The sequence below is a fragment of the Physeter macrocephalus genome, chromosome 16 (assembly GCF_002837175.3).
Source record: "Physeter macrocephalus isolate SW-GA chromosome 16, ASM283717v5, whole genome shotgun sequence".
Taxonomy (NCBI): Eukaryota; Metazoa; Chordata; class Mammalia; order Artiodactyla; family Physeteridae; genus Physeter; species Physeter macrocephalus.
The window spans coordinates 46,011,267-46,026,515 of record NC_041229.1 but is presented as its reverse complement, the minus strand read 5'-3'; the positions used below and the strand labels follow the sequence as shown (position 1 = coordinate 46,026,515).

At 35.2% G+C, this 15,249-nt stretch overlaps 1 protein-coding gene across 3 annotated transcripts in view; it reads left to right on the top strand.

The window, feature by feature from the left end:
• TMEM135 (transmembrane protein 135) overlaps window positions 1-15,249 on the top strand; it is a 257,212-nt gene that overhangs the window by 116,637 nt on the left and 125,326 nt on the right. The gene's annotated exons all lie outside the window — the stretch shown is intronic.

Sequence of the window (15,249 nt, the reverse complement as noted above, 5' to 3'; positions counted from 1 at the left end):
GTTCTACAGATGTGATACTTCTTTCCTTGCATAAAATAATTTGAAATGTTGATATTTATCACAGAAGGAAGGGTGAAGGGAGGGAGAGAAATGGAATTTAGTCTGTTCTTTCTTATAGTTGAGGCTCAATTTTGATAGAGTCTAAGTTTAGACTTTTCTAAATACTCCTACCAATTCTTTAAAAAAAACTAAAACTCTACTACCTGAAATAAATTTTCATTACCAAATTATTACTGGCCTAATTACCACTCTGTCTGCTTTTTCTTTATTCACTCCCTTACTAAGATATCCTTAGGTTGAGGTTGAATATAATGTCACATTGCCATGTTCCCTTTTCTATCCTACTAGCAAATATTTATGGATAAAATACAGTGCTTTTTATTCTGGAATCAAGTTCTGTGTTATTTAATGTAATATATATATAATTCAATACCCTAAACACTTGAAACTGTATTATTGTGTGATTATAAAATTTATCAGTCAATATATCTGCTTGTTAGGTGAAAATGTACAGTCATTTGGAAATTATATGTCTTTAAATGTTTAATTGTACATATATTGGCAAATTTCTTTGGTATTAATTTGTAATATATATTTTGTCTATGAAAAATACTTAATTCATCTCTTTGTATTCTCAACAAACTACAGTATGTGGTGCCATTTTGAGAGAAGAAAACATTCCCATTAATAAAGTCAGACATATTTATTTGCCTAAAATGTGTCAAAATGAATTTTAGATTTTAGTTATTACTATGAAATTTTTCGTGGAGGTGGTCAGTGAACTTTTGGACTTTATCTTCTTTTATAAAAAGTTTGGGGAAATAAATGTATGCAAGACAGTTTTGCAAGTAATCTGAGCATATCAACACATATTGCATATGTACATATTTTACTTAATGGAGAGGAAGTAGTTAAAGCAGCTGGCTTTGGATCCATTTCTCCCCCAATTACTGGGGATTGCAACAGGTAACTAACCTGTTTAACAAGTATTAATGTAGGACAAAGTTTATAAGCACTCTCTTGTACATTTTTTCCTTGTGTTTTAAGATCTCTGAAAATGGAATGTGTCTTCTAATCAGTGGCGCCTCATAGTCACTATTTACTATTTTTCACATTTTAACACCTCTAAAATTGTCTATGATATTTTAGAGTTGATAAAATATGATGATATTTTGTAGATTGAAAAAATACAGTGATGAAGTATTCAGTAAATGGTAGCTAGGATAGACCACAAATTAGTTTTAGTTATTTGACTTTAGGAAATAGAGAATTAAGACAAAACAAAGAAGTTATTGAATATGTGTATATGCAAGTGGCATGGATTTTTTGGAGATGGTAGGCTAAGTGCTATGGGAATAGATGATGTAATATGGTTCCCACCTTTAGAGGAGCTTACTCCCTGGTGGCTACCTTTAGAGGAGCTTACTCTCTGGTGGAGGAAACAGTGGCATCAATACGTGGGAGAAAAACCTGAAAGAGAGTTAAGGTTCAGTCTGGAAGTAAGTAACTAGAGTCCAGCTTACACTTGGAACGTGCTAAATTTTAGTGTCCGGCCAATAATAAAGAATTACTTCAGAAGTAGGAGATAAACGCAAAGGTTAACAATTTAATGGACTACTTAAAACAGAAGCTGAAATCACCATATTTGTAATAGTAGAAAACTTGTGATATGCTAAGGGAGGAGAGTGGTAAGGAGTTTACTTGTCCTAGGGTATTTGAAAAATTGTTTTAGCTCATTACTGCGTAAATATCCGTTAAGCAGGGATTAATAAGTAACCCCATGACAGTGATATTAGGTAGGAGGAATAAAGACTGGTATATCCAAATTACAAAGATAGCAGTCTTTGAGTAAATTTGTGATCTGGATGCTTGATGATGCTGAACTTTGCCTGTCTGTTGTCTTCCCTTCTTTGTGTTCCTGCTTTAAGCCTATATTTTGTCTACCTATTGGACACTTCTGCTTGCATATTTTAAGAAATGTTGAGATCAGAAAACATGGTTCCTTTCTCTGAAAGGAAGAATGTAGTTTTTGAAGGAGTTTGAAATTTATTTTATAAGTTATAATGAATCATTGGAGGATTTAAGCAAAGGAGTGATACATTATCTTTTAAAATCTTCATCATAACTCTGCAAGGGAGAAATTATTATGCCCATTTTATAGATAAACTGAGTCTCAGAGAAGTTAAACATTTTGCCTGTGATCAGACAGGTAGGAGGTGAAAGACTTGGGATATGAACCCCAGTCTGACTCCAAAGCCCATTCATTCCACTATACAATCTAATCTCCCTCAATGTAATTCACTTACTTAGATTAGAGTTTTCTAATCATTCAATTGTCCTATAGTTGGACAGTTGAAAAATAGCAACAGCATAGTAGCTAAGACCTCTGAGATTATGTAATCAGCCATGTTTTTTAATGCATTCTGATTATCACTGTTATCTTTTCATATGTGTAGAGGTATATGGCTTAAAATGAATAGAAAAAAATATTGACCCTTCACAATTCTGTTTTGTCACTGAATGCCTAACCATGTTGATGTATTCTTTGTACAGTCCTATATATAGGGTAGCTGGATTTTTTTATTTTGATTAAATTACATAAGCTAAAAAGCAGGTAATTTTGGGGGGGCAGAATTTTTTTAAATTTAAATTAAAATTTTTTTATTTTTTAACTTTATATTTTACATTGGAGTATAGTTGATTAACGATGTGTTAGTTTCAGGTGTACAGCAAAGTGATTCAGTTAGACATATACATGTATCTGTTCTTTTTCAAATTCTTTTCCCATTTAGGTTGTTAATGTAATACTGGGCAGAGTTAATGTGTTTCCTTATTTGGGAAGGCTAACTTGTAAAATTATCACTATCAAAAATAGTTATTGAATGTGCTTGGCTCAAAAATTGTACTTTTAAAATATTTTCGAGAAAGGTACAATCCTGTTTTCAGCCTTCCAGGTACTTATGTATAGGGTGAAACAAGTTGTTTGTTAAAAAGATAAAGTTGCTCTCTTAAATTTATGTATTGGAAAAATTATGTACTGTTATTTTATATAACTTGAAATCTGAGTAATCCAGAAATTAGTGTTTTTTCGTTAGAGTCTTCTTAATTCAGAGTTTTAAAAGAGAACAAAGTTAAGCAGTTCTTTACCATAGGAAGGGGATTTCAAACTCTAGGTCTTAATTAAAGCCTTTATCTTCTGTGTATCAGCTGCCACTATATATCCATTGAATCACTGAGAGTATGTAATGAAGAAGCGAAATGATTTCTTGTAGCCAGTGAGTTGATTCTATTATAGCTTTATTAATTTTAAAAAATTCTGTGAATTTTCTAAAGTACAAGCGTATCTATCTTCATTTTTTTCAGAATGTTTAATGTTTCATATCTGTGTCTTTATGTTGGAGAGATTCATGAATAGAAGAAAAAATAATCTTTGCCTGTTTGTTCGGTCACCACAAGTATTTATTGAGCACCTATGTTCCTGACATTGTTTTAGGTGCCTGCGATCTATCAGTAAACAAAACAGACCAATATCCTTGTCTTTGGGGAGCTTATATTCTAGTCCACTGATAGCTTATGTTCTAATTATGGAAGAAAATAAAAACGTACAAAGCAACTAGGAAGTAATTACAATTACAAAGCTTCAAAAGAAGGTATCAGCAAGTATATGATTTAAAAGTATAAGCAATTTAGATAATGAAGGACGAAACAATAATTAGAATAAGGTAAGTTAGTTCAGAAGATTTCTTAGAAGGCACATCTTAAACTGGGCCTTGGAGAAATTTATGAGCATCATTGAAGAAGAGGTCAAAGGGCATTGCCAATTAGGAGAAACAATGTAAAAAGGGACATAGTTGAGAGCTGGGAGAGATGTCTTGATGTAGAATCAAAAAGGAAGGGGGAGGAGGTTGTGGTGTTGAAAGGGAGTAACATTTGTTGAGTGCCTTTTCCAGGCACTTTATAATTATTCAGCTCATTTATACATCAAAACAGCTTTCCAGTTTAGATCCTTTTATCACCATTTTTTCCAAAGGAGATAGTATTTGTTTTTAAAAATCACATTTCCCTGAGAATTTGCTATATGAATGCTGTGATACTGTTTAATCTTGTGGTATAATCAAGAATGAATACCATTTCTTCTTCCCAAGTGGAGAAGGCAGCCTTGTGTGATGTAAAGAGCACTAGTCTGCCTGCCAGTAGACCTGGTTCTCTTCCTGGCATTAATAGCTAGCTATGTGATCTTGGACAATTTACTTACCATCTCACGATTTCAAATTCATACTTTGGAAAATGAGTTGATTAAATGATCTTTAAGGTCCTATTCAGCTTTTTTTTTTTAAATTTAATTAATTAATTAATTTATTTTTGGCCGTGTTGGGTCTTCATTTCTGTGTGTGGGCTTTCTCTAGTTGCAGAGAGCGGGGGCCACTCCTCATCGTGGTGCGCGGGCCTCTCACTGTCGCGGCCTCTCTTGTTGCGGAGCACAAGCTCCAGACACGCAGGCTCAGTAGTTGTGGCTCACGGGCCTAGTTGCTCCGTGGCATGTGGGATCTTCCCAGACCAGGGCTCGAACCCGTGTCCCCTGCATTGGCAGGCAGATTCTCAACCACTGCGCCACCAGGGAAGCCCTATTCAGCTTTAACATTTTCTGCTTCTAGGCAGCTTTGTATAGCCTTTCTTTTTTGTGGTTCTCAGCCTTGACTGTGCATGAGAATTGCCCATGAAGCTCTGTAAACTATAGGTGCGTGGGCTCCATCCCCAAAGACTTTGTCCATTATGTTTAGCCTAGGGCTCCAGTATCTATTTATTAAAGCATCTACTGATTTTAATGCTTACCCACTATTGTAAATTACTGTTTTAGAGAAGTATTTTTCAATCTTATGTCTTCTGTGAACTCAGGGAATGTACAATTTGAGTTAGACAAAACAGATAAAGAAATAACAAAGAAATCTGAGGTGTATTTAAAGATTTTTATATATAAAGTAGAATACGGTAGCATGGTTTGTTGATGTTTTGGAAAGATGGATGTGGGATTAGACACCGTATTTACTTTTGTTTTATGTTACTGTATGGTATTAGGTATTCTGTATGTTTTATTAGAATGGAAACCTTTTTTTGCCTTTCTGGAGCATGCTTTTTAAATAAGTCATAAAGAATATTTCATTTTTGTGATTGCTGCAGTGAGGCCCTCAGTTTAAGTTAAGTATAATCATAAATATCTTTGTAGATTTATATATATATATAAATATATATATAAATACTAGGGCTATATTATCCCCAAATCATGAAGTTCCTAATACAATGATATAATTTTTAACAACTTTTTTCATAAATTAAGGAATACTTGAAGAGTCTATGAAATTTACATATATAATATTTACTCTTAGTCACAAAGTTAACTGACTATTAAGATATTAGATATATCTCTAACACTGTTGAAATTATGTTAAAAAGTATATTCAGTTTAATATGATACTTAAACCAAGTATTTTCTTTTTTTGAACGCAAAGTATATAAGGAAACCTAGAAGTAAACTTTTATTTATATTTTTAAAATTGTATCTGTTTTTTCCTCAATTAAATTTTTTATACTATTTCTCTTTTAATACCACCTGAGAAAATATATGTCTTTAATAAGCAAAGTATTAGTATTTCTTATAGTGAAGTCTCTGAGGCCTAATGCCTAGTACTATGCCAGTAACTAGTGGCTTGTAAAATCTAATCAAATGAGCAAATACTTATTAAGAGCATCTTAAAGGCAGATGTGACACGTGGCACTGTTATCAGATCTAGAGTCCCTTCCCCGCTCTTTCTTCCCTAAATATTAATTGAGTGCCAGCTCTATGCTAAGTGCTGGGTTTTAACTGTAAATAAGACTAATATGGTTTAAGCTCTCAGGAGTGGCTGTGTCCATAAACCTGCCACTTAGGACCTTGCCACACAGCGTCGGCTTCTTTAATTAGTAATGAAAGCATCCACTTTATACATTACTCTATGAGAAATACATTTATAAAGCAGCTAGCATAATAACACAAAATAAGCCTGTTAGGATTTAGCCTGTATTAAATGATAGCTATTTGTTATTTAATTAAATACGATGAAGTATTTTCTATATTGGAGTGAGTATATGGGCATCTCTGGATTGTGGTTATTTATAACAGAGTGTGAACTAACAGTTGGTAATGAAAGACAGATATTTTGGGTCCATAGCTATGCTAATAGCAATGTTACTGGTACTTTTAAATGATCATTTCCTTCCTATGGGACTCAAGATATTTGGGTCAGCATATATTACCAGTGCCCTCTGCTGTCTAGTGCCAGTAGCTCAGTAATACACAGTATATGTTTAGTTACAGACTTTAAGTGCACTACTCAATCAAATTCTGTTGATCATGATTTTGTTTCTATAAGTAGAATAAATATAGCAAGGGGAAGTGCAATGGTAGAAAAACTGACATATACAAATAGACATAAGAATCCTATTAAAAAAACAGAGTAAAGTCATTATGTAGTGAAAACTTAGTTAATTCCAAGATAATTCCAACTCTTAGTTGGGCAAAAGTCCCATTGAGAATGACTAGACACTGACCTCCCAGAAATGCAGACCAAGGCTCAGTTGATCCTGTCAAGGAAAATTGGATTATCTCTTCTATGATAAGACCTCTGATTTATGTATTGTATTTTATCAGGAAGAAAATATTAAGATACTTTACACATGTCTATTGCCATTGAAATATACTCTTTGTTAACTTGACTAGTTTCCTGTCATATCCCCATATCATTAAGGGAAAAAAAGAAAAAGAATTCTGACCTCTTTAGAGTGTTCCCAAATAATGTTTGCAAGTTTATTGTTTTGTTCTTCTGGGAGTGATTTCCTCATTCTAAACATGTTGATAAACCATACCAATACAGTTGAACCTCAGTATCCATGGTTTCTGCATCCGCATATATGTAGGGCTGACTGTACTAGGGCCATTTTATTTAAGGAACTTGAGCATCTGTGGATTTTGGTATCCGTGGTGGTTCTGGAACCAATCCCCCAAGGATATTGACAGATGACTGTAATCTATGAGAATTTAGCCTAGAAAAGTTATTATGATGTTTTTCCTTTCAAGAAGCAAGTAGAATATAGCTTTAAAAAAGATACAAAGAAACACATATGGGGAAAATGGATAACATCCTGAGAAGGAGAAACGAAATAATTATGGAAAAGGATCTAGAGAAAGGTTAAGGCCTAGGGAGTATTTATAATAAGCAAGGTATATACAAAGAAGTCCCAAACCTATCTCTGATGAGGTGGGAAGAAATGAGTTTTGATTGCAGGACAGAAAGTTTAAGATAACTGGAGCCACTGGTCATGATTTCAAGGTGGCGAAACATTAAGAGACTTCAAAGAGGTTGTAGGTCTGCTATCTTGCTCATTTTTAAAAAGTTGTATTTCTTAGTAGCCAACTATCTGGATGGTATAGATACTGCCAGAGGCAGAAGACTGGTCTAAGTAACATCTTCATATTTTTTTTTCAGTTTTCCAATTCCATGAAACAAAACAACATGTTATATTTTGGCAGGTGCTTAGAAAATTTAGAATCCATGCCAGTGGCATTGTAAAACATTGAGCTTCAGAATTTATATTTTATTCTTCCTGGAATATTTTGTCTTTGTTACTAAATCTACTTTAAATGGCTCATCATGTTATGTTCTGTGGCATTATTTCATATTCTTGGTGAACAGTTTATTTGGAAAATTCTGGTGCAAAGAAGGCCAAGGGCCAAAGTAAGGTTTTAAAAACATCAGATCACAGTGTTTAAGCTTGGTGGCCTTGTCTATACCAATTCTGTATGTGCCTTTCTATACTGAGATAATTATCTTTCAAAATGCCCTTACTGTCTTCATAATAATAACTCTGCTTTTGATTTAAATACAAAAATAAATGTGCCATAATTTTGTCCTTAAACAAAACAAACAATATCTGGATAATATCTGGAACTATGGAACACTTAGGTTTTATTTTTCAAAAATTGCAAGGGTTCTTAAGATAACATCAGTTTGTTTTGATCCTAATAGGAAGAGCTTTAGGCCAGGAAAGCAATTATTTCCACATGGGTAAGGCCAGTTCCAACTACCTCCCCACTGAACTGAAACTTGCCTACTTTGGTTATATAGCTAAATGTGGTTGAGAGCATTAAACATGCAGGCCCTCTTTTAAAAATAAAGTCTTTAGACATACAGAAAATGTTTCTTTGTACAAAGCATACCACAGGAATTTTGTGTGTAGTATTGGGGTGAGTTCAGCAGCAAGTAATTTAAACATTTTGAATTTCCAAAGAAATTCAATTTTTTACACATACGTGTGTCCAAATATAATTTTTACCGTTTTGTTTGTACATCTTTTTTCCTTTCTTTGTTGACTCTTGGCTGTGTTCTCAATAGATGAGTTTGCTATGTAGAGACGAGTATTGTTTGTGGTGGTTCAGTAGGGATGTGGCAGATCAGAAAAGAGAGGATTTGTGTTAAATGATGTGGTTGGTCTTTCTGGTGGTCAGCCCTGATCCTAACACTATGAATCACTTCATTAGCATAACAGACACTCCTGTCACTCAGGAAATTCCAAGGATGTTTCAAGCTGTGTACCAGGAACTGGGAACAAAGTGCAGATATATTCTTTATTATAGCACAATCTATAGATTTGCTTTTTCTGAAATTTTCATATGTATGGAATTATACAGTATATACTCTTTCATTTCTGACTTCTTTCACTTAGCATGGTTTTGAGTTTCCTCCATATCAGTTTTTTTCCCCTTTTCATGACTGAATAGTATTCTCTTGTATGGATAATATTTTGTTGATCTGTTAACCAGTTAATGAACATTTGGATAGTTTCCAGTTTGGGGCTATTATGAATAATACTTCTGTGAGCATTTGCATAGAAGTCTTTGTGTTGACATATGTTTTAATGTCTCTTGGGTTGATACCTAAGAGTGGAATTGCTAGGTCATATGAGTAACTTTTAAAGAAAAAGTGGCTGTATCATTTTACATTCCCAGTGGCAATGGACAGGAGGCCAGTTTGTCAGCATCTTTGCCAACATTTGGTATTATCAGTCTTTTTGATTATAGCCATTCTAGAATTATGTTGCAGTATCTCATTGTGGTTGTAATTTACATTTCCCTAATGACTAATGATGTTGGGTATCTTTTCATGTGCTTATTAGTCATTTTTATATCGTTGATGAAATATCTGTTAAAATCTTTTGCCCAGTTTTATATTGTTTGTTTCTCACTGTTGAGTTGTAGGAGGTGATTAAAAAAAAATCTGGATACAAATCTCTCATTAAATATATGATCTGAAAATATTTTTTCTCAGTCTGTGGCCTGTCTTTCTAAGTAGTGCTCTTTGGAAAGTTCTAAATTTTGATGAAGTTCAGTTCATTCTTTTTTTTTTTTGTATCATATCCAGGAAATCTTTTCTAACCTAACCCAGGGTCACAAAGATTTTCTCCTATGTTTTCTTCTAAAAGTTTTATAATCTTTGGTTTTACATTTAGATCTGTGATCCATTTTGAGTTGGCTTTTGCATACAGTGTGAGGCAAAGTTTCATGTATTTATTTTGCATATGGATATCCAATTGTCCCAGCAGTATGTGTTGAAAGAACTCTTCTTTGCCTGTTGAATTGCTTTGACACCTTTGTCACAAATCAATTGACTATAAATGTTAGGGTTTTATTTCTGGAAATTTTGTGGTTCTGGTTCTGCTAAGATGGAGGAAACACAGCCTATCTCTCCTACTGATTACAACTAAAAACTCTGAAAAGAATACATAAAGCAACTATCTGTGATCTCTATAAAGAGTAAATAATCGCGGGAGGTTTAGGGAAGGAGGTCAAAACTGGACATGTGACTGATAGCAGTGAGTTTCCTTTTCCCTTCCACCTACCATCCTTTATCTCCTGGCTTGGACTCTAGGGACTCCCCTATTCTTGATCCCCACAATGGATCCAGGCAGAAAAAGCTCTAAGAGAAAACACCTCTTCCTCTGTGTATGGTCAGAGAACTGGAAAGGAGGACCCCTGCATAAAGGAGACTGTGCAGAAAATCACCATTTTCTTTTTGTTTTATATTTTGGTTTTATTTTTCTGGTGGGACAGCAGTACAGGCCCCAATCATGAGGCTGTCCTCCAGTGGTGGTGGCAGTAGTGGCAGTGCTGCTATGCAGCCATTTATAACTGAAAGATAATCTTCCTCTTTGACCAGAGAAACTGGAAAAAGGGACTCCTGTAGTCCAGCGAGTGTGGAGAGAATATTTGTTATTTTTCACTTCCTTTTTTTCCTTGCCACTTTACCCCTGAGGCAGTTGTGATTGCAGGAAACATGCGACGGAACGGGGAACCAAAAAACCCAATGTAGACAGAGGATTGAGAAAAGGGACATGGGAGACAGACTGCGGGGAAGACCATGGAGAGGCAGGAGACAGAGAAAAAGATGACTTAAATCTGTGTATGAAGTCTGAAATTCACTCCTGAGCTAAGCATGTGTGGAACTTATTTGAGGAAGCATTAAGGCTTTGAGAACTAAACTATAGCATAGACCACTGCCCTTTGGTGGCACAAATGGGGAGAGACTGAACAGCACTGAAAAGACTTGGGAAACTGAAAATGGTATTGAAACCACAGGCCACAGACGGTGGGTTGGGACTTGTGGTTGGAACATAACAGGGTTGATTGCCTACAACAATGACAAAACAGCAATAAAAACAACAACAAATCAGTTCTACAGAGGACCAAGAGTCTTTAACATGATTAAGAGTATCAAAATACAAGTCTCAAGTCTCCAAAAGCATTTGACATACCAAGAACTAGGGAGATCATAACCAATTGTAGGGAAAACAGCAATCAACAGGTACCAATTCTGCAATTACTTTGATGTTGGAATTACAATAAAAAGTTCTCAGAGCAGCTATTATAACCCTGTGTAAACACTGTAAAACACTGTGTAACCCTGTGTAAAAGTGTGTAAGCACTTTTGAAATGAGTGGAAAGATTGAAGTTCCCAGACAAGAAAAAGAAACTGTAAAAAGAACCAAATTGAAATTTGGGGACAGAAAATTAAAATAACTCAAATATTAATATTAAATGTTAAAATAACTAAATATTCATTAGATGATTTCAATAGTAGAGTGAAGATAGAGGAAAGAAAAGTTGAAGAAAGCTCGATAGTAATTGTACAATCTGAACAATAAGGAAAGACTGAAGAAAATGAACAGAGCTTAAGGACCTGAAGGACAATAGCAAAGGTCTAACATTTGTGTCATAAGTGTCCTAGAGGAGAAGACAAAGAGATTTGTGAAGAAAAAATATTTGAAGAAATAATGGCTGCCAACTTCCAAATTTGGTGGACATACATTTACACATTCATAAAGCTCAGTGAACCCCTACGAGTCTAAACATTGTATGATTCCATTTATATGACATTCTGCAAAAGCCCAAACTGTAGGGGATGGAAGAACAGATCACTGGTTGCCTGAGATTGAAGGTGGAGGAGGAGTTGATTACAGAAGGACAAAACAAAAGAATATTTTTGGTGATGGAACTATTCTGTATCATGATACTGGGTGGTAGTACACGACTCTGTGCAGTTTTCAAAACCCTTTAAACTAAATTTCACTGTATGTAAAGTAAAAGACTGAAAAAGTAATGCTTAAAACAACAAAAAAATGTGTATTGGAAGACAGTACCATTACTGTTGAAGATTAAGGAGCATAAATAATTAAGGAGGCTAGTTCTACAAATTATTTTTCTCCTTTGGCTTCTTTCAGGATTTTTTCCTTATCTTTGATTTTCTCTAGTTTGAAAATGATATGCTTAGGTGTAGTTTTTTTGGCATTTATCCTGCCTAATTTTCTCTGAGCTTACTGAATTTATTATTTGGTGTCTGACATTAATTTGGGGGAAGTTCTCAGTCATTGTTGCAGGTATTTCCTCTGTTCCTTTTTTTCTTCTCCTTCTGGTATCCCCATTACATGTATGTTATGCCTTCTGTGGTTGTCCACAGTCCTTGGATATTCTGTTCTGATTGTTTTTGTTTGTTTCTTTGTTTTTCCAGTCTTCTCTTTGCTTTTCAGTTTTTGGAGGTTTCTACTGATACATCCTCAAGCTCAGAGATTCTTTCCTCAGCCATGTCCTATCTACTAATAAGCCTATCAAAGGCATTCTTCATTTCTGTTACAGTGTGAGTTTGTTTGTATTTTAAATCTATAGCATTTCATGTTGGTTCTTTCTTAGGATTTCCATCTCTCTGCTTACATTGCTCATCTGTTTTTACCTGCAGTCTACTTTGTCCATTAGAGCCCTTAGCATATTAATCATAGTTGTTTTGAATTCCTGGTTTGATAATTCCAACACCTATGTTTGGTTCTGATGCTTGCTTTGTTTCTTCAAACTGTGCTTTTTGCCTTTTAGTATGTTTTGTAATTTTTTAAAATTAATTTTTATTGGAGTATAGTTGATTTACAGTGTTCTGTTTTGTAATATTTTTCTTGATAGTTTTACATGGTGTACTGGATAAAAGGAACTGCTGTAAATAGGACTTTAGTAACGTGATGATGAGGTATTGCAGGAAGGGAAGCAGTTTATAGTCCTATGGTTTGGTCTTAGTCTTCTAGTGAGCCTGTGTCTCTGCACTGTGAACTTTGCAGGTGTTTCTCAGTTGTTTTCAACTCAAGTAGGTGGGGCAGGATGGCTAAAGTAGGCTGGAGTTGGGTTATTCCAGACCAATTAGGCTCTCATAATACCCCAGCAGGTTAGGCTCTAGTTAACTAGTTTCCCCTGAGGGCAGGTCTTATTAAGAACAGAGTGCTCTGGCTTATTTGAAAATGGTTCCTTTTCCCTTCTCCCTGCTTGGAAGCACAGGAGATTTTTCTCTGATATTTATTGGGAGAACCTACTTAAGCTCCTGGAGGTAAAACTCACAAAAGTGTGAGGGTCCCCTTATGACTGGTGTTTTTAACTCTCAAATTTGTCCACACTGAGCCTCCTGCAGTTCAGTCGGTTACAGTTCAGGTTTTCCTACTCTGGCACTGGTCGCCATGGTTTCTACTCTGAGTCTCTACTGAGGTAAGCTGTGACTCTCTTGTATTTGTTAGTCTGTTTCTCCAGTCTTGGGGGAAGTGGTTTGCCCTGTCTCCAAGAAGAGTTGTTGGATTTTCAGTTTGTTCAGCTTTTTAATTGTTAGGTTGGGGGTGGTAACTTCCAAGTTCCTCACATGTGGAACTGTAAGTCCCCTAGAGTCATTTCTAAATGATATTGAAGTATTCAATTCCTTTTCAACTAAGTTTCCAATTTTTATTTTAAAGAGAAGATTGGTAACATGGAATGTTTTTGAAATGGAAGTAATAAGCTTTAATATCCTTAAGAAAGCCCAAGAAAGAAGTTGAAAAGCATTTGTCAAAAATAAAAATTCAGAACAGAATTTTGAATATGTAATGATACTTAATAGTATTAAAGTCTTCTTTTCATGCACACTTTGCAAATTTACATGTTAAAATGAAATATATGTGTATGTTTTGTATTTCCTATTAATAGTAGGTATATACAATGTACATTTTGTGACCCACAAGCTATTTTTTTAAAATTCTATATTCAAACTAGGTGGAGGAAAATAAACAAGTGCTTTCTTGTATGTGTGTTTAAGTTACTGTTTCTTGTTCATTGTTCACATTTGTGATACTGGGTAGAGGTTGTACATGTGAAGTTGCAAACCAGGTGGATTATGTGGAGGACTACAGACTCAAGTAAGAATTCCCAGTTAGTGAGCTTTTAGCTCCAGATCTTTTAGCTCTGACAGCTGTATTAAAGCATTGTTGATCCTGCGTTTCAAAAATATTGATTCTGCTGCCTTAAGAGCTGCGTTTAGCTTTAGTTTGCATGGGTTTTGTCATGACTATTTTGGCAGTTATATTTAGTATTTTAAAAAAACCATTGCGTTAGGGCTTCCCTAACAGTGGCGCAGTGGTTGAGAGTCCGCCTGCCGATGCAGGGGACATGGGTTCGTGCCCCGGTCCGGGAAGATCCCACATGCCGCGGAGCGGTTGGGTCCGTGAGCCATGGCCGCTGAGCCTGCGCGTCCACAGCCTGTGCTCCGCAACGGGAGAGGCCACAACAGTAAGAGGCCCGCGTACCGGAAAAAAACCCCAAAAAACATTGCGTTATATTTTCACCTAAATGTTAAGTAGAAGAAAACCCTTGAAAAGAAAATCAAGTTATATACTAGGTATAGTCTTTTCTGTAGTTTTCTTAAACGTGGTTTATTACTAAGGCACAAATACAGACTAACATTTTAAATAAAGCAAATTTAGCAAACGTGGTAAGACCAGTTGTTCTCAAAGAATTACGGTAAAAGCATATGAAGGTGTTTTCCTTTTCTGGTGCTACCTGGGGTGTGCAACACTATGGGAAAGGAAACACCCAGACTTTGCAGAAAATATGACAACCCCTTCTTATCACCACCACTGCCAAAGAAAAAAAGAAGTTAGCTTACCTCACAGAATGCTAAAAAGCAGATGGTAATAGCTATTTGTACCATGCCAAAAGATAATGAAAGATTCAGTAGCAAGTAAATATTTGTTGAAAACAAACTCTGTGCCCCTTCCTGTGTCTTCCACTTTTCATGGTCAGATCCTACTCATTCCTCAAGTGAGAGCTATCTCAATTGCTACCTCCTCTGTGAAGCATGCTTTGCTTTCCCCAGCTGGAAGTCATTTTTCCTTTTTCTGCAATATCACAGCACATTATTTATACTCTCTAAAACCCTTCAGTATTTCCTGCATGTACGTTTGTTATTTAGTTACTTGCCTTATGTTTCCGGCTAGATTTTAAGTTCCTTAAGGACGGTTTTTGTGTCTAATTTTCCTCTGTATTCTGGATGACACTAGGTACATAATTTCAGTTTATGTTCAATGAGTTAATAAAGACAAATTGACAATAAATTAAGAGGAGAAAACTAAAAATGAAAGTCCTCTCTTGTAGGTATGTTTGTTTAGGTTTCAGTTTCTTGTTCACTGCATGGATTTGTGATACTAGGTGGAAGGCTGTTCAATATAGTCTTAATAATCACATCTACCTGTTATGATATAATGATTAAAATGGTAGCACCATAATCAGGGTTCTGTGAATTGTAGGTGATGAGAAATATTGTCTGTGGGCAGGAATTTGAGTCTCCTTAAATCTTCAACACCTAGGCCTGTGGCACATATAATTTC